The sequence below is a fragment of the Hordeum vulgare genome, chromosome 2H (genome assembly GCF_904849725.1).
Source record: "Hordeum vulgare subsp. vulgare chromosome 2H, MorexV3_pseudomolecules_assembly, whole genome shotgun sequence".
NCBI lineage: Eukaryota > Viridiplantae > Streptophyta > Magnoliopsida > Poales > Poaceae > Hordeum > Hordeum vulgare.
Window position 1 is genome coordinate 577,280,942 of NC_058519.1, and position 16,621 is coordinate 577,297,562.

At 45.8% G+C, this 16,621-nt stretch overlaps 51 non-coding genes across 51 annotated transcripts; all 51 read left to right on the forward strand.

Moving 5' to 3' along the window:
* The first annotated feature begins 189 nt into the window (after positions 1-189).
* On the forward strand, positions 190-308 carry LOC123436574. Its single transcript, XR_006627791.1, has one exon. It is a non-coding gene; the product is annotated as a 5S ribosomal RNA (ribosomal RNA).
* A 190-nt stretch (positions 309-498) lies between these two features.
* Positions 499-617, forward strand: LOC123432596. The gene has a single exon (XR_006624170.1). It is a non-coding gene; the product is annotated as a 5S ribosomal RNA (ribosomal RNA).
* Positions 618-799: 182 nt separating this feature from the next.
* LOC123438579 lies at positions 800-918 on the forward strand. Its single transcript, XR_006629714.1, has one exon. It is a non-coding gene; the product is annotated as a 5S ribosomal RNA (ribosomal RNA).
* A 197-nt stretch (positions 919-1,115) lies between these two features.
* On the forward strand, positions 1,116-1,234 carry LOC123433012. Its single transcript, XR_006624571.1, has one exon. It is a non-coding gene; the product is annotated as a 5S ribosomal RNA (ribosomal RNA).
* A 197-nt stretch (positions 1,235-1,431) lies between these two features.
* Positions 1,432-1,550, forward strand: LOC123434534. Its single transcript, XR_006625818.1, has one exon. It is a non-coding gene; the product is annotated as a 5S ribosomal RNA (ribosomal RNA).
* Positions 1,551-1,732: 182 nt separating this feature from the next.
* On the forward strand, positions 1,733-1,851 carry LOC123437511. The gene has a single exon (XR_006628687.1). It is a non-coding gene; the product is annotated as a 5S ribosomal RNA (ribosomal RNA).
* A 193-nt stretch (positions 1,852-2,044) lies between these two features.
* Positions 2,045-2,163, forward strand: LOC123436575. The gene has a single exon (XR_006627792.1). It is a non-coding gene; the product is annotated as a 5S ribosomal RNA (ribosomal RNA).
* A 179-nt stretch (positions 2,164-2,342) lies between these two features.
* On the forward strand, positions 2,343-2,461 carry LOC123431649. The gene has a single exon (XR_006623238.1). It is a non-coding gene; the product is annotated as a 5S ribosomal RNA (ribosomal RNA).
* Positions 2,462-2,655: 194 nt separating this feature from the next.
* LOC123435599 lies at positions 2,656-2,774 on the forward strand. The gene has a single exon (XR_006626844.1). It is a non-coding gene; the product is annotated as a 5S ribosomal RNA (ribosomal RNA).
* Positions 2,775-2,971: 197 nt separating this feature from the next.
* Positions 2,972-3,090, forward strand: LOC123435534. Its single transcript, XR_006626780.1, has one exon. It is a non-coding gene; the product is annotated as a 5S ribosomal RNA (ribosomal RNA).
* Positions 3,091-3,305: 215 nt separating this feature from the next.
* On the forward strand, positions 3,306-3,424 carry LOC123437837. The gene has a single exon (XR_006629005.1). It is a non-coding gene; the product is annotated as a 5S ribosomal RNA (ribosomal RNA).
* A 193-nt stretch (positions 3,425-3,617) lies between these two features.
* LOC123432834 lies at positions 3,618-3,736 on the forward strand. The gene has a single exon (XR_006624405.1). It is a non-coding gene; the product is annotated as a 5S ribosomal RNA (ribosomal RNA).
* Positions 3,737-3,984: 248 nt separating this feature from the next.
* On the forward strand, positions 3,985-4,103 carry LOC123438704. The gene has a single exon (XR_006629831.1). It is a non-coding gene; the product is annotated as a 5S ribosomal RNA (ribosomal RNA).
* Positions 4,104-4,294: 191 nt separating this feature from the next.
* Positions 4,295-4,413, forward strand: LOC123433039. Its single transcript, XR_006624598.1, has one exon. It is a non-coding gene; the product is annotated as a 5S ribosomal RNA (ribosomal RNA).
* A 197-nt stretch (positions 4,414-4,610) lies between these two features.
* On the forward strand, positions 4,611-4,729 carry LOC123434535. The gene has a single exon (XR_006625819.1). It is a non-coding gene; the product is annotated as a 5S ribosomal RNA (ribosomal RNA).
* A 182-nt stretch (positions 4,730-4,911) lies between these two features.
* On the forward strand, positions 4,912-5,030 carry LOC123435633. The gene has a single exon (XR_006626877.1). It is a non-coding gene; the product is annotated as a 5S ribosomal RNA (ribosomal RNA).
* Positions 5,031-5,230: 200 nt separating this feature from the next.
* On the forward strand, positions 5,231-5,349 carry LOC123433066. Its single transcript, XR_006624622.1, has one exon. It is a non-coding gene; the product is annotated as a 5S ribosomal RNA (ribosomal RNA).
* A 197-nt stretch (positions 5,350-5,546) lies between these two features.
* On the forward strand, positions 5,547-5,665 carry LOC123437170. Its single transcript, XR_006628365.1, has one exon. It is a non-coding gene; the product is annotated as a 5S ribosomal RNA (ribosomal RNA).
* Positions 5,666-5,850: 185 nt separating this feature from the next.
* Positions 5,851-5,969, forward strand: LOC123435975. The gene has a single exon (XR_006627217.1). It is a non-coding gene; the product is annotated as a 5S ribosomal RNA (ribosomal RNA).
* A 191-nt stretch (positions 5,970-6,160) lies between these two features.
* LOC123436576 lies at positions 6,161-6,279 on the forward strand. Its single transcript, XR_006627793.1, has one exon. It is a non-coding gene; the product is annotated as a 5S ribosomal RNA (ribosomal RNA).
* A 191-nt stretch (positions 6,280-6,470) lies between these two features.
* Positions 6,471-6,589, forward strand: LOC123436646. Its single transcript, XR_006627859.1, has one exon. It is a non-coding gene; the product is annotated as a 5S ribosomal RNA (ribosomal RNA).
* A 341-nt stretch (positions 6,590-6,930) lies between these two features.
* LOC123435341 lies at positions 6,931-7,049 on the forward strand. The gene has a single exon (XR_006626596.1). It is a non-coding gene; the product is annotated as a 5S ribosomal RNA (ribosomal RNA).
* Positions 7,050-7,231: 182 nt separating this feature from the next.
* Positions 7,232-7,350, forward strand: LOC123432333. Its single transcript, XR_006623922.1, has one exon. It is a non-coding gene; the product is annotated as a 5S ribosomal RNA (ribosomal RNA).
* A 215-nt stretch (positions 7,351-7,565) lies between these two features.
* On the forward strand, positions 7,566-7,684 carry LOC123437947. Its single transcript, XR_006629108.1, has one exon. It is a non-coding gene; the product is annotated as a 5S ribosomal RNA (ribosomal RNA).
* A 200-nt stretch (positions 7,685-7,884) lies between these two features.
* LOC123432667 lies at positions 7,885-8,003 on the forward strand. The gene has a single exon (XR_006624240.1). It is a non-coding gene; the product is annotated as a 5S ribosomal RNA (ribosomal RNA).
* A 187-nt stretch (positions 8,004-8,190) lies between these two features.
* LOC123435964 lies at positions 8,191-8,309 on the forward strand. Its single transcript, XR_006627207.1, has one exon. It is a non-coding gene; the product is annotated as a 5S ribosomal RNA (ribosomal RNA).
* A 191-nt stretch (positions 8,310-8,500) lies between these two features.
* Positions 8,501-8,619, forward strand: LOC123438742. The gene has a single exon (XR_006629866.1). It is a non-coding gene; the product is annotated as a 5S ribosomal RNA (ribosomal RNA).
* A 209-nt stretch (positions 8,620-8,828) lies between these two features.
* LOC123438388 lies at positions 8,829-8,947 on the forward strand. The gene has a single exon (XR_006629532.1). It is a non-coding gene; the product is annotated as a 5S ribosomal RNA (ribosomal RNA).
* A 179-nt stretch (positions 8,948-9,126) lies between these two features.
* Positions 9,127-9,245, forward strand: LOC123433282. Its single transcript, XR_006624812.1, has one exon. It is a non-coding gene; the product is annotated as a 5S ribosomal RNA (ribosomal RNA).
* Positions 9,246-9,427: 182 nt separating this feature from the next.
* Positions 9,428-9,546, forward strand: LOC123434536. Its single transcript, XR_006625820.1, has one exon. It is a non-coding gene; the product is annotated as a 5S ribosomal RNA (ribosomal RNA).
* Positions 9,547-9,746: 200 nt separating this feature from the next.
* Positions 9,747-9,865, forward strand: LOC123436764. The gene has a single exon (XR_006627976.1). It is a non-coding gene; the product is annotated as a 5S ribosomal RNA (ribosomal RNA).
* A 188-nt stretch (positions 9,866-10,053) lies between these two features.
* LOC123433127 lies at positions 10,054-10,172 on the forward strand. Its single transcript, XR_006624679.1, has one exon. It is a non-coding gene; the product is annotated as a 5S ribosomal RNA (ribosomal RNA).
* Positions 10,173-10,369: 197 nt separating this feature from the next.
* LOC123434537 lies at positions 10,370-10,488 on the forward strand. Its single transcript, XR_006625822.1, has one exon. It is a non-coding gene; the product is annotated as a 5S ribosomal RNA (ribosomal RNA).
* Positions 10,489-10,685: 197 nt separating this feature from the next.
* LOC123436980 lies at positions 10,686-10,804 on the forward strand. Its single transcript, XR_006628185.1, has one exon. It is a non-coding gene; the product is annotated as a 5S ribosomal RNA (ribosomal RNA).
* A 184-nt stretch (positions 10,805-10,988) lies between these two features.
* Positions 10,989-11,107, forward strand: LOC123434538. Its single transcript, XR_006625823.1, has one exon. It is a non-coding gene; the product is annotated as a 5S ribosomal RNA (ribosomal RNA).
* Positions 11,108-11,316: 209 nt separating this feature from the next.
* LOC123437376 lies at positions 11,317-11,435 on the forward strand. The gene has a single exon (XR_006628560.1). It is a non-coding gene; the product is annotated as a 5S ribosomal RNA (ribosomal RNA).
* Positions 11,436-11,620: 185 nt separating this feature from the next.
* Positions 11,621-11,739, forward strand: LOC123436328. The gene has a single exon (XR_006627557.1). It is a non-coding gene; the product is annotated as a 5S ribosomal RNA (ribosomal RNA).
* Positions 11,740-11,930: 191 nt separating this feature from the next.
* Positions 11,931-12,049, forward strand: LOC123432266. Its single transcript, XR_006623857.1, has one exon. It is a non-coding gene; the product is annotated as a 5S ribosomal RNA (ribosomal RNA).
* A 185-nt stretch (positions 12,050-12,234) lies between these two features.
* LOC123438770 lies at positions 12,235-12,353 on the forward strand. The gene has a single exon (XR_006629893.1). It is a non-coding gene; the product is annotated as a 5S ribosomal RNA (ribosomal RNA).
* Positions 12,354-12,547: 194 nt separating this feature from the next.
* On the forward strand, positions 12,548-12,666 carry LOC123437838. The gene has a single exon (XR_006629006.1). It is a non-coding gene; the product is annotated as a 5S ribosomal RNA (ribosomal RNA).
* A 179-nt stretch (positions 12,667-12,845) lies between these two features.
* On the forward strand, positions 12,846-12,964 carry LOC123438358. The gene has a single exon (XR_006629505.1). It is a non-coding gene; the product is annotated as a 5S ribosomal RNA (ribosomal RNA).
* A 254-nt stretch (positions 12,965-13,218) lies between these two features.
* Positions 13,219-13,337, forward strand: LOC123432174. Its single transcript, XR_006623771.1, has one exon. It is a non-coding gene; the product is annotated as a 5S ribosomal RNA (ribosomal RNA).
* Positions 13,338-13,676: 339 nt separating this feature from the next.
* Positions 13,677-13,795, forward strand: LOC123438723. The gene has a single exon (XR_006629849.1). It is a non-coding gene; the product is annotated as a 5S ribosomal RNA (ribosomal RNA).
* A 194-nt stretch (positions 13,796-13,989) lies between these two features.
* On the forward strand, positions 13,990-14,108 carry LOC123432112. Its single transcript, XR_006623710.1, has one exon. It is a non-coding gene; the product is annotated as a 5S ribosomal RNA (ribosomal RNA).
* A 296-nt stretch (positions 14,109-14,404) lies between these two features.
* Positions 14,405-14,523, forward strand: LOC123438724. Its single transcript, XR_006629850.1, has one exon. It is a non-coding gene; the product is annotated as a 5S ribosomal RNA (ribosomal RNA).
* A 188-nt stretch (positions 14,524-14,711) lies between these two features.
* LOC123438755 lies at positions 14,712-14,830 on the forward strand. Its single transcript, XR_006629879.1, has one exon. It is a non-coding gene; the product is annotated as a 5S ribosomal RNA (ribosomal RNA).
* Positions 14,831-15,033: 203 nt separating this feature from the next.
* Positions 15,034-15,152, forward strand: LOC123438873. Its single transcript, XR_006629990.1, has one exon. It is a non-coding gene; the product is annotated as a 5S ribosomal RNA (ribosomal RNA).
* A 179-nt stretch (positions 15,153-15,331) lies between these two features.
* LOC123436740 lies at positions 15,332-15,450 on the forward strand. The gene has a single exon (XR_006627952.1). It is a non-coding gene; the product is annotated as a 5S ribosomal RNA (ribosomal RNA).
* A 203-nt stretch (positions 15,451-15,653) lies between these two features.
* On the forward strand, positions 15,654-15,772 carry LOC123438485. Its single transcript, XR_006629624.1, has one exon. It is a non-coding gene; the product is annotated as a 5S ribosomal RNA (ribosomal RNA).
* A 197-nt stretch (positions 15,773-15,969) lies between these two features.
* On the forward strand, positions 15,970-16,088 carry LOC123435342. The gene has a single exon (XR_006626597.1). It is a non-coding gene; the product is annotated as a 5S ribosomal RNA (ribosomal RNA).
* Positions 16,089-16,359: 271 nt separating this feature from the next.
* Positions 16,360-16,478, forward strand: LOC123434539. The gene has a single exon (XR_006625824.1). It is a non-coding gene; the product is annotated as a 5S ribosomal RNA (ribosomal RNA).
* The last annotated feature ends 143 nt before the right edge of the window (positions 16,479-16,621 follow it).

The following is a 16,621-nucleotide window of genomic DNA, read 5'->3' on the forward strand; positions in this document are numbered from 1 at the left end:
TTGCGCCACGTGACAAGGATGACGCGGGACCGTGATCTATATGACCTCATTTTCTTATTTTTGACGATTACTGTGTGACTTTTCCCACCGCGCTTGACACCCAACGACTAGTAGTAGTAGTAGTAGTAGTAGTAGTAGTGGTAGTAGTAGTAGGGGCAAGCATAAGGAACAAATAGATAGTTGCATGTCGGATGCGATCATACCAGCACTAAAGCACCGGATCCCATCAGAACTTCGAAGTTAAGCGTGCTTGGGCGAGAGTAGTACTAGGATGGGTGACCTCCTGGGAAGTCCTCGTGTTGCATTCCCCTTTTTAAATATATTTTTGCGCCACGTGACAAGGATGACGCGGGACCGTGATCTATATGACCTCATTTTCTTATTTTTGACGATTACTGTGTGACTTTTTCCACCGCGCTTGACACCCAACGACTAGTAGTAGTAGTAGTAGTAGTAGTAGTAGGGCAAGCATAAGGAACAAATAGATAGTTGCATGTCGGATGCGATCATACCAGCACTAAAGCACCGGATCCCATCACAACTTCGAAGTTAAGCGTGCTTGGGCGAGAGTAGTACTAGGATGGGTGACCTCCTGGGAAGTCCTCGTGTTGCATTCCCCTTTTTAAATATATTTTTGCGCCACGTGACAAGGATGACGCGGGACCGTGATCTATATGACCTCATTTTCTTATTTTTGACGATTACTGTGTGACTTTTCCCACCGCGCTTGACACCCAACCACTAGTAGTAGTAGTAGTAGTAGGGGCAAGCATAAGGAACAAATAGATAGTTGCATGTCGGATGCGATCATACCAGCACTAAAGCACGGGATCCCATCAGAACTCCGAAGTTAAGCGTGCTTGGGCGAGAGTAGTAGTAGGATGGGTGACCTCCTGGGAAGTCCTCGTGTTGCATTCCCCTTTTTAAATATATTTTTGCGCCACGTGACAAGGATGACGCGGGAGCGTGATCTATATGACCTCATTTTCTTATTTTTGACGATTACTGTGTGACTTTTCCCACCGCGCTTGACACCCAACGACTAGTAGTAGTAGTAGTAGTAGTAGTAGTAGTAGTAGGGGCAAGCATAAGGAACAAATAGATAGTTGCATGTCGGATGCGATCATACCAGCACTAAAGCACCGGATCCCATGAAAACTCCGAAGTTTAGCGTGCTTGGGCGAGAGTAGTACTAGGATGGGTGACCTCCTGGGAAGTCCTTGTGTTGCATTCCCCTTTTTAAATATATTTTTGCGCCACGTGACAAGGATGACGCGGGAGCGTGATCTATATGACCTCATTTTCTTATTTTTGACGATTATTGTGTGACTTTTCCCACCGCGCTTGACACCCAACGACTAGTAGTAGTAGTAGTAGTAGTAGTAGTAGTAGTAGGGGCAAGCATAAGGAACAAATAGATAGTTGCATGTCGGATGCGATCATACCAGCACTAAAGCACCGGATCCCATCAGAACTCCGAAGTTAAGCGTGCTTGGGCGAGAGTAGTACTAGGATGGGTGACCTCCTGGGAAGTCCTCGTGTTGCATTCCCCTTTTTAAATGTATTTTTGCGCCACGTGACAAGGATGACGCGGGAGCGTGATCTATATGACCTCATTTTCTTATTTTTGACGATTACTGTGTGACTTTTCCCACCGCGCTTGACACCCAACGACTAGTAGTAGTAGTAGTAGTAGGGGCAAGCATAAGGAACAAATAGATAGTTGCATGTCGGATGCGATCATACCAGCACTAAAGCACCGGATCCCATCAGAACTCCGAAGTTAAGCCTGCTTGGGCGAGAGTAGTACTAGGATGGGTGACCTCCTGGGAAGTCCTCGTGTTGCATTCCCCTTTTTAAATATATTTTTGCGCCACGTGACAAGGATGACGCGGGACCGTGATCTATATGACCTCATTTTTTATTTTTGACGATTACTGTGTAACTTTTTCCACCGCGCTTGACACCCAACGACTAGTAGTAGTAGTAGTAGTAGTAGTAGTAGTAGGGGCAAGCATAAGGAACAAATAGATAGTTGCATGTCGGATGCGATCATACCAGCACTAAAGCACCGGATCCCATCAGAACTTCGAAGTTAAGCGTGCTTGGGCGAGAGTAGTACTAGGATGGGTGACCTCCTGGGAAGTCCTCGTGTTGCATTCCCCTTTTTAAATATATTTTTGCGCCACGTGACAAGGATGACGCGGGACCGTGATCTATATGACCTCATTTTCTTATTTTTGACGATTACTGTGTGACTTTTCCCACCGCGCTTGACACCCAACCACTAGTAGTAGTAGTAGTAGGGGCAAGCATAAGGAACAAATAGATAGTTGCATGTCGGCTGCGATCATACCAGCACTAAAGCACCGGATCCCATCAGAACTCCGAAGTTAAGCGTGCTTGGGCGAGAGTAGTACTAGGATGGGTGACCTCCTGGGAAGTCCTCATGTTGCATTCCGCTTTTTAAATATATTTTTGCGCCACGTGACAAGGATGACGCGGGAGCGTGATCTATATGACCTCATTTTCTTATTTTTGACGATTACTGTGTGACTTTTCCCACCGCGCTTGACACCCAACGACTAGTAGTAGTAGTAGTAGTAGTAGTAGTAGTAGGGGCAAGCATAAGGAACAAATAGATAGTTGCATGTCGGATGCGATCATACCAGCACTAAAGCACCGGATCCCATCAGAACTCCGAAGTTAAGCGTGCTTGGGCGAGAGTAGTACTAGGATGGGTGACCTCCTGGGAACTCCTTGTGTTGCATTCCCCTTTTTAAATATATTTTTGCGCCACGTGACAAGGATGACGCGGGAGCGTGATCTATATGACCTCATTTTCTTATTTTTGACGATTACTGTGTGACTTTTCCCACCGCGCTTGACACCCAACGACTAGTAGTAGTAGTAGTAGTAGTAGTAGTAGTAGTAGGGGCAAGCATAAGGAACAAATAGATAGTTGCATGTCGGATGCGATCATACCAGCACTAAAGCACCGGATCCCATCAGAACTCCGAAGTTAAGCGTGCTTGGGCGAGAGTAGTACTAGGATGGGTGACCTCCTGCGAAGTCCTCGTGTTGCATTCCCCTTTTTAAATATATTTTTGCGCCACGTGACAAGGATGACGCGGGAGCGTGATCTACATGACCTCATTTTCTTATTTTTGACGATTACTGTGTGACTTTTCCCACCGCGCTTGACACCCAACGACTAGTACTAGTAGTAGTAGTAGTAGTAGTAGTAGTAGTAGTAGTAGTAGTAGTAGGGGCAAGCATAAGGAACAAATAGATAGTTGCATGTCGGATGCGATCATACCAGCACTAAAGCACCGGATCCCATCAGAACTCCGAAGTTAAGCGTGCTTGGGCGATAGTAGTACTAGGATGGGTGACCTCCTGGGAAGTCCTCGTGTTGCATTCCCCTTTTTAAATAATTTTTGCGCCACGTGACAAGGATGACGCGGGAGCGTGATCTACATGACCTCATTTTCTTATTTTTGACGATTACTGTGTGACTTTTCCCACCGCGCTTGACACCCAACGACTAGTAGTAGTAGTAGTAGTAGTAGTAGTATTAGGGGCAAGCATAAGGAACAAATAGATAGTTGCATGTCGGATGCGATCATACCAGCACTAAAGCACCTGATCCCATCAGAACTCCGAAGTTAAGCGCGCTTAGGCGAGAGTAGTACTAGGATGGGTGACCTCCTGGGAAGTCCTCGTGTTGCATTCCCCTTTTTAAATATATTTTTGCGCCACGTGACAAGGATGACGCGGGACCGTGATCTATATGACCTCATTTTCTTATTTTTGACGATTACTATGTGACTTTTCCCACCGCGCTTGACACCCAACGACTAGTAGTAGTAGTAGTAGTAGTAGTAGTGGTAGTAGTAGTAGTAGTAGTAGTAGTGGTAGTAGTAGTAGTAGTAGTAGTAGTAGTAGGGGTAAGCATAAGGAACAAATAGATAGTTGCATGTCGGATGCGATCATACCAACACTAAAGCACCGGATCCCATCAGAACTCCGAAGTTAAGCGTGCTTGGGCGAGAGTAGTACTAGGATGGGTGACCTCCTGAGAAGTCCTTGTATTGCATTCCCCTTTTTAAATATATTTTTGCGCCACGTGACAAGGATGACGCGGGAGCGTGATCTATATGACCTCATTTTCTTATTTTTGACGATTACTGTGTGACTTTTCCCACCGCGCTTGACACCCAACGACTAGTAGTAGTAGTAGTAGTAGTAGTAGTAGGGGCAAGCATAAGGAACAAATAGATAGTTGCATGTCGGATGCGATCATACGAGCACTAAAGCACCATATCCCATCAGAACTCCGAAGTTAAGCGTGCTTGGGCGAGAGTAGTACTAGGATGGGTGACCTCCTGGGAAGTCCTCGTGTTGCATTCCCCTTTTTAAATATATTTTTGCGCCACGTGACAAGGATGACGCGGGAGCGTGATCTATATGACCTCATTTTCTTATTTTTGACGATTACTGTGTGACTTTTCCCACCGCGCTTGACATCCAACGACTAGTAGTAGTAGTACTAGTAGTAGTAGTAGTAGTAGGGGCAAGCATAAGGAACAAATAGATAGTTGCATGTCGGATGCGATCATACCAGCACTAAAGCACCGGATCCCATCAGAACTCCGAAGTTAAGCGTGCTTGGGCGAGAGTAGTACTAGGATGGGTGACCTCCTGGGAAGTCCTCGTGTTGCATTCCCCTTTTTAAATATATTTTTGCGCCACGTGACAAGGATGACGCGGGACCGTGATCTATATGACCTCATTTTCTTATTTTTGACGATTACTGTGTGACTTTTCCCACCGCGCTTGACACCCAACGACTAGTAGTAGTAGTAGTAGTAGGGGCAAGCATAAGGAACAAATAGATAGTTGCATGTCGGATGCGATCATACTAGCACTAAAGCACCGGATCCCATCAGAACTCCGAAGTTAAGCGTGCTTGGGCGAGAGTAGTACTAGGATGGGTGACCTCCTGGGAAGTCCTCGTGTTGCATTCCCCTTTTTAAATATATTTTTGCGCCACGTGACAAGGATGACGCGGGAACGTGATCTATATGACCTCATTTTCTTATTTTTGACGATTACTGTGTGACTTTTCCCACCGCGCTTGACACCCAACGACTAGTAGTAGTAGTAGTAGTAGTAGTAGTAGTAGTAGTAGGGGCAAGCATAAGGAACAAATAGATAGTTGCATGTCGGATGCGATCATACCAGCACTAAAGCACCGGATCCCATCACAACTCCGAAGTTAAGCATGCTTGGGCGAGAGTAGTACTAGGATGGGTGACCTCCTGGGAAGTCCTCGTGGTGCATTCCCCTTTTTAAATATATTTTTGCGCCACGTGACAAGGATGACGCGGGAGCGTGATCTATATGACCTCATTTTCTTATTTTTGACGATTACTGTGTGACTTTTCCCACCGCGCTTGACACCCAACGACTAGTAGTAGTAGTACTAGTAGTAGTAGTAGTAGTAGGGGCAAGCATAAGGAACAAATAGATAGTTGCATGTCGGATGCGATCATACCAGCACTAAAGCACCGGATCCCATCAGAACTCCGAAGTTAAGCGTGCTTGGGCGAGAGTACTACTAGGATGGGTGACCTCCTGGGAAGTCCTCGTGTTGCATTCCCCTTTTTAAATATATTTTTGCGCCACGTGACAAGGATGACGCGGGAGCGTGATCTATATGACCTCATTTTCTTATTTTTGACGATTACTGTGTGACTTTTTCCACCGCGCTTGACACCCAACGACTAGTAGTAGTAGTAGTAGTAGTAGGGGCAAGCATAAGGAACAAATAGATAGTTGCATGTCGGATGCGATCATACCAGCACTAAAGCCCCGGATCCCATCAGAACTCCGAAGTTAAGCGTGCTTGGGCGAGAGTAGTACTAGGATGGGTGACCTCCTGGGAAGTCCTCGTGTTGCATTCCCCTTTTTAAATATATTTTTGCGCCACGTGACAAGGATGACGCGGGAGCGTGATCTATATAACCTCATTTTCTTATTTTTGACGATTACTGTGTGACTTTTCCCACCGCGCTTGACACCCAACGACTAGTAGTAGTAGTAGTAGTAATAGTAGTAGAGGCAAGCATAAGGAACAAATAGATAGTTGCATGTCGGATGCGATCATACCAGCACTAAAGCACCGGATCCCATCAGAACTTCGAAGTTAAGCGTGCTTGGGCGAGAGTAGTACTAGGATGGGTGACCTCCTGGGAAGTCCTCGTGTTGCATTCCCCTTTTTAAATATATTTTTGTGCCACGTGACAAGGATGACGCGGGAGCGTGATCTATATGACCTCATTTTCTTATTTTTGACGATTACTGTGTGACTTTTCCCACCGCGCTTGACACCCAACGACTAGTAGTAGTAGTAGTAGTAGTAGTATTAGGGGCAAGCATAAGGAACAAATAGATAGTTGCATGTCGGATGCGATCATACCAGCACTAAAGCACCGGATCCCATCAGAACTCCGAAGTTAAGCGCGCTTGGGCGAGAGTAGTACTAGGATGGGTGACCTCCTGGGAAGTCCTCGTATTGCATTCCCCTTTTTAAATATATTTTTGCGCCACGTGACAAGGATGACGCGGGACCGTGATCTATATGACCTCATTTTCTTATTTTTGACGATTACTGTGTGACTTTTCCCACCGCGCTTGACACCCAACGACTAGTAGTAGTAGTAGTAGTAGTAGTAGTAGTAGTAGTAGTAGTAGTAGGAGTAGCAGTAGCAGTAGCAGTAGCAGTAGCAGTAGCAGTAGCAGTAGCAGTAGCAGTAGCAGTAGCAGTAGCAGTAGCAGTAGCAGTAGCAGTAGCAGTAGTAGTAGTAGTAGTAGTAGTAGTAGTAGTAGGGGCAAGCATAAGGAACAAATAGATAGTTGCATGTCGGATGCGATCATACCAGCACTAAAGCACCGGATCTCATCAGAACTCCGAAGTTAAGCGTGCTTGGGCGAGAGTAGTACTAGGATGGGTGACCTCCTGGGAAGTCCTCGTGTTGCATTCCCCTTTTTAAATATATTTTTGCGCCACGTGACAAGGATGACGAGGGAGCGTGATCTATATGACCTCATTTTCTTATTTTTGACGATTACTGTGTGACTTTTCCCACCGCGCTTGACACCCAACGACTAGTAGTAGTAGTAGTAGTAGGGGCAAGCATAAGGAACAAATAGATAGTTGCATGTCGGATGCGATCATACCAGCACTAAAGCACCATATCCCATCAGAACTTCGAAGTTAAGTGTGCTTGGGCGAGAGTAGTACTAGGATGGGTGACCTCCTGGGAAGTCCTCGTGTTGCATTCCCTTTTTTAAATATATTTTTGCGCCACGTGACAAGGATGACGCGGGACCGTGATCTATATGACCTCATTTTCTTATTTTTGACGATTACTGTGTGACTTTTCCCACCGCGCTTGACACCCAACGACTAGTAGTAGTAGTAGTAGTAGTAGTAGTAGTAGTAGTAGTAGTAGTAGTAGTAGGGGCAAGCATAAGGAACAAATAGATAGATGCATGTCGGATGCGATCATACCAGCACTAAAGCACCGGATCCCATCAGAACACCGAAGTTAAGCGTGCTTGGGCGAGAGTAGTACTAGGATGGGTGACCTCCTGGGAAGTCCTCGTGTTGCATTCCCCTTTTTAAATATATTTTTGCGCCACGTGACAAGGATGACGCGGGAGCGTGATCTATATGACCTCATTTTCTTATTTTTGACGATTACTGTGTGACTTTTCCCACCGCGCTTGACACCCAACGACTAGTAGTAGTAGTAGTAGTAGTAGTAGTAGTAGTAGTAGGGGCAAGCATAAGGAACAAATAGATAGTTGCATGTCGGATGCGATCATACCAGCACTAAAGCACCGGATCCCATCACAACTCCGAAGTTAAGCGTGCTTGGGCGAGAGTAGTACTAGGATGGGTGACCTCCTGGAAAGTCCTCGTGTTGCATTCCTCTTTTTAAATATATTTTTGCGCCACGTGACAAGGATGACGCGGGAGCGTGATCTATATGACCTCATTTTCTTATTTTTGACGATTACTGTGTGACTTTTCCCACCGGGCTTGACACCCAACGACTAGTAGTAGTAGTAGTAGTAGTAGTAGGGAAAGCATAAGGAACAAATAGATAGTTGCATGTTGGATGCGATCATACCAGCACTAAAGCACCGGATCCCATCAGAACTCCGAAGTTAAGCGTGCTTGGGCGAGAGTAGTACTAGGATGGGTGACCTCCTGGGAAGTCCTCGTGTTGCTTTCCCCTTTTTAAATATATTTTTGCGCCACGTGACAAGGATGACGCGTGAGCGTGATCTATATGACCTCATTTTCTTATTTTTGACGATTACTGTGTGAGTTTTCCCACCGCGCTTGACACCCAACGACTAGTAGTAGTAGTAGTAGTAGTAGTAGTAGGGGCAAGCATAAGGAACAAATAGATAGTTGCATGTCGGATGCGATCATACCAGCACTAAAGCACCGGATCCCATCAGAACTTCGAAGTTAAGCGTGCTTGGGCGAGAGTAGTACGAGGATGGGTGACCTCCTGGGAAGTCCTCGTGTTGCATTCCCCTTTTTAAATATATTTTTGCGCCACGTGACAAGGATGACGCGTGAGCGTGATCTATATGACCTCATTTTCTTATTTTTGACGATTACTGTGTGACTTTTCCCACCGCGCTTGACACCCAACGACTAGTAGTAGTAGTAGTAGTAGTAGTAGTAGTAGTAGTAGTACTAGTAGGGGCAAGCATAAGGAACAAATAGATAGTTGCATGTCGGATGCGATCATACCAGCACTAAAGCACCGGATCCCATCAGAACTTCAAAGTTAAGCGTGCTTGGGCGAGAGTAGTACTAGGATGGGTGACCTCCTGGGAAGTCCTCGTGTTGCATTCCCCTTTTTAAATATATTTTTGCGCCACGTGACAAGGATGACGCGGGAGCGTGATCTATATGACCTCATTTTCTTATTTTTGACGATTACTGTGTGACTTTTCCCACCGCGCTTGACACCCAACGACTAGTAGTAGTAGTAGTAGGGGCAAGCATAAGGAACAAATAGATAGTTGCATGTGGGATGCGATCATACCAGCACTAAAGCACCGGATCCCATCAGAACTCCGAAGTTAAGCGTGCTTGGGCGAGGGTAGTACTAGGATGGGTGACCTCCTGGGAAGTCCTCGTGTTGCATTCCCCTTTTTAAATATATTTTTGCGCCACGTGACAAGGATGACGCGGGACCGTGATCTATATGACCTCATTTTCTTATTTTTGACGATTACTGTGTGACTTTTCCCACCGCGCTTGACACCCAACGACTAGTAGTAGTAGTAGTAGTAGGGGCAAGCATAAGGAACAAATAGATAGTTGCATGTCGGATGCGATCATACCAGCACTAAAGCACCGGATCCCATCAGAACTCCGAAGTTAAGCGTGCTTGGGCGAGAGTAGTACTAGGATGGGTGACCTCCTGGGAAGTCCTCGTGTTGCATTCCCCGTTTTAAATATATTTTTGCGCCACGTGACAAGGATGACGCGGGAACGTGATCTATATGACCTCATTTTCTTATTTTTGACGATTACTGTGTGACTTTTCCCACCGCGCTTGACACCCAACGACTAGTAGTAGTAGTAGTAGTAGTAGTAGTACTAGTAGTAGGGGCAAGCATAAGGAACATATAGATAGTTGCATGTCGGATGTGATCATACCAGCACTAAAGCACTGGATCCCATCAGAACTCCGAAGTTAAGCGTGCTTGGGCGAGAGTAGTACTAGGATGGGTGACCTCCTGGGAAGTCCTCGTGTTGCATTCCCCTTTTTAAATATATTTTTGCGCCACGTGACAAGGATGACGCGGGAGCGTGATCTATATGACCTCATTTTCTTATTTTTGACGATTACTGTGTGACTTTTCTCACCGCGCTTGACACTCAACGACTAGTAGTAGTAGTAGTAGTAGTAGTAGGGGCAAGCAGAAGGAACAAATAGATAGTTGCATGTCGGATGCGATCATACCAGCACTAAAGCACCATATCCCATCAGAACTCCGAAGTTAAGCGTGCTTGGGCGAGAGTAGTACTAGGATGGTTGACCTCCTGGGAAGTCCTCGTGCTGCATTCCCCTTTTTAAATATATTTTTGCGCCACGTGACAAGGATGACGCGGGACCGTGATCTATATGACCTCATTTTCTTATTTTTGACGATTAATGTGTGACTTTTCCCACCGTGCTTGACACCCAACGACTAGTAGTAGTAGTAGTAGTAGTAGTAGTAGTAGTAGGGGCAAGCATAAGGAACAAATAGATAGTTGCTTGTCGGATGCGATCATACCAGCACTAAAGCACCGGATCCCATCAGAACTCCGAAGTTAAGCGTGCTTGGGCGAGAGTAGTACTAGGATGGGTGACCTCCTGGGAAGTCCTCGTGTTGCATTCCCCTTTTTAAATATATTTTTGCGCCACGTGACAAGGATGACGCGGGAACGTGATCTATATGACCTCATTTTCTTATTTTTGACGATAACTGTGTGACTTTTCCCACCGCGCTTGACACCCAACGACTAGTAGTAGTAGTAGTAGTAGTAGTAGTAGTAGTAGGGGCAAGCATAAGGAACAAATAGATAGTTGCATGTCGGATGCGATCATACCAGCACTAAAGCACCGGATCCCATCAGAACTCCGAAGTTAAGCGTGCTTGGGCGAGAGTAGTACTAGGATGGGTGACCTCCTGGAAAGTCCTCGTGTTGCATTCCCCTTTTTAAATATATTTTTGCGCCACGTGACAAGGATGACGCGGGAACGTGATCTATATGACCTCATTTTCTTATTTTTGACGATTACTGTGTGACTTTCCCACCGCGCTTGACACCCAACGACTAGTAGAAGTAGTAGTAGTAGTAGGGGCAAGCATAAGGAACAAATAGATAGTTGCATGTCGGATGCGATCATACCAGCACTAAAGCACCGGATCCCATCAGAACTCCGAAGTTAAGCGTGCTTGGGCGAGAGTAGTACTAGGATGGGTGACCTCCTGGGAAGTCCTCGTGTTGCATTCCCCTTTTTAAATATATTTTTGCGCCACGTGACAAGGATGACGCGGGAACGTGATCTATATGACCTCATTTTCTTATTTTTGACGATAACTGTGTGACTTTTCCCACCGCGCTTGACACCCAACGACTAGTAGTAGTAGTAGTAGTAGTAGTAGTAGTAGTAGTAGTAGTAGTAGGGGCAAGCATAAGGAACAAATAGATAGTTGCATGTCGGATGCGATCATACCAGCACTAAAGCACCGGATCCCATCAGAACTCCGAAGTTAAGCGTGCTTGGGCGAGAGTAGTACTAGGATGGGTGACCTCTTGGAAAGTCCTCGTGTTGCATTCCCCTTTTTAAATATATTTTTGCGCCACGTGACAAGGATGACGCGGGAACGTGATCTATATGACCTCATTTTCTTATTTTTGACGATTACTGTGTGACTTTTCCCACCGCGCTTGACACCCAACGACTAGTAGTAGTAGTAGTAGTAGTAGGGGCAAGCATAAGGAACAAATAGATAGTTGCATGTCGGATGCGATCATACCAGCACTAAAGCACCGGATCCCATCAGAACTCCGAAGTTAAGCGTGCTTGGGTGAGAGTAGTACTAGGATGGGTGACCTCCTGGGAAGTCCTCGTGTTGCATTCCCCTTTTTAAATATATTTTTGCGCCACGTGACAAGGATGACGCGGGAGCGTGATCTATATGACCTCATTTTCTTATTTTTGACGATTACTGTGTGACTTTTCCCACCGCGCTTGACACCCAACGACTAGTAGTAGTAGTAGTAGTAGTAGTAGTAGGGGCAATCATAAGGAACAAATAGATAGTTGCATGTCGGATGCGATCATACCAGCACTAAAGCACCGGATCCCATCAGAACTCTGAAGTTAAGCGTGCTTGGGCGATAGTAGTACTAGGATGGGTGACCTCCTGGGAAGTCCTTGTGTTGCATTCCCCTTTTTAAATATATTTTTGCGCCACGTGACAAGGATGACGCGGGAGCGTGATCTATATGACCTCATTTTCTTATTTTTGACGATTACTGTGTGACTTTTCCCACCGCGCTTGAAACCCAACGACTAGTAGTAGTAGTAGTAGTAGTAGGGGCAAGCATAAGGAACAAATAGATAGTTGCATGTCGGATGCGATCATAGCAGCACTAAAGCACCGGATCCCATAAGAACTCCGAAGTTAAGCGTGCTTGGGCGAGAGTAGTACTAGGATGGGTGACCTCCTGGGAAGTCCTCGTGTTGCATTCCCCTTTTTAAATATATTTTTGCGCCACGTGACAAGGATGACGCGGGAGCGTGATCTATATGACCTCATTTTCTTATTTTTGACGATTACTGTGTGACTTTTCCCACCGCGCTTGACACCCAACGACTAGTAGTAGTAGTAGTAGTAGTAGTAGTAATAGGGGCAAGCATAAGGAACAAATAGATAGTTGCATGTCGGATGCGATCATACCAGCACTAAAGCACCGGATCCCATCAGAACTCCGAAGTTAAGCGTGCTTGGGCGATAGTAGTACTAGGATGGGTGACCTCCTGGGAAGTCCTCGTGTTGCATTCCCCTTTTTAAATATATTTTTGCGCCACGTGACAAGGATGACGCGGGAGCGTGATCTATATGACCTCATTTTCTTATTTTTGACGATTACTGTGTGACTTTTCCCACCGCGCTTGACACCCAACGACTAGTAGTAGTAGTAGTAGGGGCAAGCATAAGGAACAAATAGATAGTTGCATGTCGGATGCGATCATACCAGCACTAAAGCACCGGATCCCATGAGAACTCCGAAGTTAAGCGCGCTTGGGCGAGAGTAGTACTAGGATGGGTGACCTCCTGGGAAGTCCTCGTGTTGCATTCCCCTTTTTAAATATATTTTTGCGCCACGTGACAAGGATGACGCGGGACCGTGATCTATATGACCTCATTTTCTTATTTTTGACGATTACTGTGTGACTTTTCCCACCGCGCTTGACACCCAACGACTAGTAGTAGTAGTAGTAGTAGTAGTAGTAGTAGTAGTAGTAGTAGTAGTAGTAGTAGTAGTAGTAGTAGTAGTAGTAGTAGTAGTAGTAGTAGGGGCAAGCATAAGGAACAAATAGATAGTTGCATGTCGGATGCGATCATACCAGCACTAAAGCACCATATCCCATCAGAACTCCGAAGTTAAGCGTGCTTGGGCGAGAGTAGTACTAGGATGGGTGACCTCCTGGGAAGTCCTCGTGTTGCATTCCCCTTTTTAAATATATTTTTGCGCCACGTGACAAGGATGACGCGGGAGCGTGATCTATATGACCTCATTTTCTTATTTTTGACGATTACTGTGTGACTTTTCCCACCGCGCTTGACACCCAACGACTAGTAGTAGTAGTAGTAGTAGTAGTAGTAGTAGTAGTAGTAGTAGGGGCAAGCATAAGGAACAAATAGATAGTTGCATGTCTGATGCGATCATACCAGCACTAAAGCACCGGATCCCATCTGTGTGACTTTTCCCACCGCGCTTGACACCCAACGACTAGTAGTAGTAGTAGTAGTAGGGGCAAGCATAAGGAACAAATAGATCGTTGCATGTCGGATGCGATCATACCAGCACTAAAGCACCGGATCCCATCAGAACTCCGAAGTTAAGCGTGCTTGGGCGATAGTAGTACTAGGATGGGTGACCTCCTGGGAAGTCCTTGTGTTGCATTCCCCTTTTTAAATATATTTTTGCGCCACGTGACAAGGATGACGCGGGAGCGTGATCTATATGACCTCATTTTCTTATTTTTGACGATTACTGTGTGACTTTTCCCACCGCGCTTGACACCCAACGACTAGTAGTAGTAGTAGTAGTAGTAGTAGTAGTAGGGGCAAGCATAAGGAACAAATAGATAGTTGCATGTCGGATGCGATCATACCAGCACTAAAGCACCGGATCCCATCATAACTCCGAAGTTAAGCGTGCTTGGGCGAGAGTAGTACTAGGATGGGTGACCTCCTGGGAAGTCCTCGTGTTGCATTCGGATGACGCGGGAGCGTGATCTATATGACCTCATTTTCTTATTTTTGACGATTACTGTGTGACTTTTCCCACCGCGCTTGACACCCAACGACTAGTAGTAGTAGTAGTAGTAGTAGTAGTAGTAGTAGGGGCAAGCATAAGGAACAAATAGATAGTTGCATGTCTGAAGCGATCATACCAGCACTAAAGCACCGGATCCCATCTGTGTGACTTTTCCCACCGCGCTTGACACCCAACGACTAGTAGTAGTAGTAGTAGTAGGGGCAAGCATAAGGAACAAATAGATCGTTGCATGTCGGATGCGATCATACCAGCACTAAAGCACCGGATCCCATCAGAACTCCGAAGTTAAGCGTGCTTGGGCGATAGTAGTACTAGGATGGGTGACCTCCTGGGAAGTCCTTGTGTTGCATTCCCCTTTTTAAATATATTTTTGCGCCACGTGACAAGGATGACGCGGGAGCGTGATCTATATGACCTCATTTTCTTATTTTTGACGATTACTGTGTGACTTTTCCCACCGCGCTTGACACCCAACGACTAGTAGTAGTAGTAGTAGTAGTAGTAGGGGCAAGCATAAGGAACAAATAGATAGTTGCATGTCGGATGCGATCATACCAGCACTAAAGCACCGGATCCCATCATAACTCCGAAGTTAAGCGTGCTTGGGCGAGAGTAGTACTAGGATGGGTGACCTCCTGGGAAGTCCTCGTGTTGCATTCCCCTTTTTAAATATATTTTTGCGCCACGTGACAAGGATGACGCGGGAGCGTGATCTATATGACCTCATTTTCTTATTTTTGACGATTACTGTGTGACTTTTCCCACCGCGCTTGACACCCAACGACTAGTAGTAGTAGTAGTAGTAGTAGTAGTAGTAGTAGTAATAGGGGCAAGCATAAGGAACAAATAGATAGTTGCATGTCGGGTGCGATCATACCAGCACTAAAGCACCGGATCCCATCAGAACTCCGAAGTTAAGCGTGCTTGGGCGATAGTAGTACTAGGATGGGTGACCTCCTGGGAAGTCCTCGTGTTGCATTCCCCTTTTTAAATATATTTTTGCGCCACGTGACAAGGATGACGCGGGAGCGTGATCTATATGACCTCATTTTCTTATTTTTGACGATTACTGTGTGACTTTTCCCACCGCGCTTGACACCCAACGACTAGTAGTAGTAGTAGTAGGGGCAAGCATAAGGAACAAATAGATAGTTGCATGTCGGATGCGATCATACCAGCACTAAAGCACCGGATCCCATCAGAACTCCGAAGTTAAGCGCGCTTGGGCGAGAGTAGTACTAGGATGGGTGACCTCCTGGGAAGTCCTCGTGTTGCATTCCGCTTTTTAAATATATTTTTGCGCCACGTGACAAGGATGACGCGGGACCGTGATCTATATGACCTCATTTTCTTATTTTTAACGATTACTGTGTGACTTTTCCCACCGCGCTTGACACCCAACGACTAGTAGTAGTAGTAGTAGTAGTAGTAGTAGTAGTAGTAGTAGGGGCAAGCATAAGGAACAAATAGATAGTTGCATGTCGGATGCGATCATACCAGCACTAAAGCACCGGATCCCATCAGAACTCCGAAGTTAAGCGTGCTTGGGCGAGAGTAGTACTAGGATGGGTGACCTCGTGGGAAGTCCTCTTGTTGCATTCCCCTTTTTAAATATATTTTTGCGCCACGTGACAAGGATGACGCGGGAACGTGATCTATATGACCTCATTTTCTTATTTTTGACAATTACTGTGTGACTTTTCCCACCGCGCTTGACACCCAACGACTAGTAGTAGTAGTAGTAGTAGTAGTAGTAGTAGTAGGGGCAAGCATAAGGAACAAATAGATAGTTGCATGTCGGATGCGATCATACCAGCACTAAAGCACCGGATCTCATCAGAACTCCGAAGTTAAGCGTGCTTGGGCGAGAGTAGTACTAGGATGGGTGACCTCCTGGGAAGTCCTCGTGTTGCATTCCCCTTTTTAAATATATTTTTGCGCCACGTGACAAGGATGACGCGGGAGCGTGATCTATATGACCTCATTTTCTTATTTCGTGTTGCATTCCCCTTTTTAAATATATTTTTGCGCCACGTGACAAGGATGACGCGGGAGCGTGATCTATATGACCTCATTTTCTTATTTTTGACGATTACTGTGTGACTTTCCCACCGCGCTTGACACCCAACGACTAGTAGTAGTAGTAGTAGTAGGGGCAAGCATAAGGAACAAATAGATAGTTGCATGTCGGATGCGATCATACCAGCACTAAAGCACCGGATCCCATCAGAACTCCGAAGTTAAGCGTGCTTGGGCGAGAGTAGTACTAGGATGGGTGACCTCCTGGGAAGTCCTCGTGTTGCATTCCCCTTTTTAAATATATTTTTGCGCCACGTGACAAGGATGACGCGGGAGCGTGATCTATATGACCTCATTTTCTTATTTTTAACGATTACTGTGTGACTTTTCCCACCGCGCTTGACACCCAACGACTAGTAGTAGTAGTAGTAG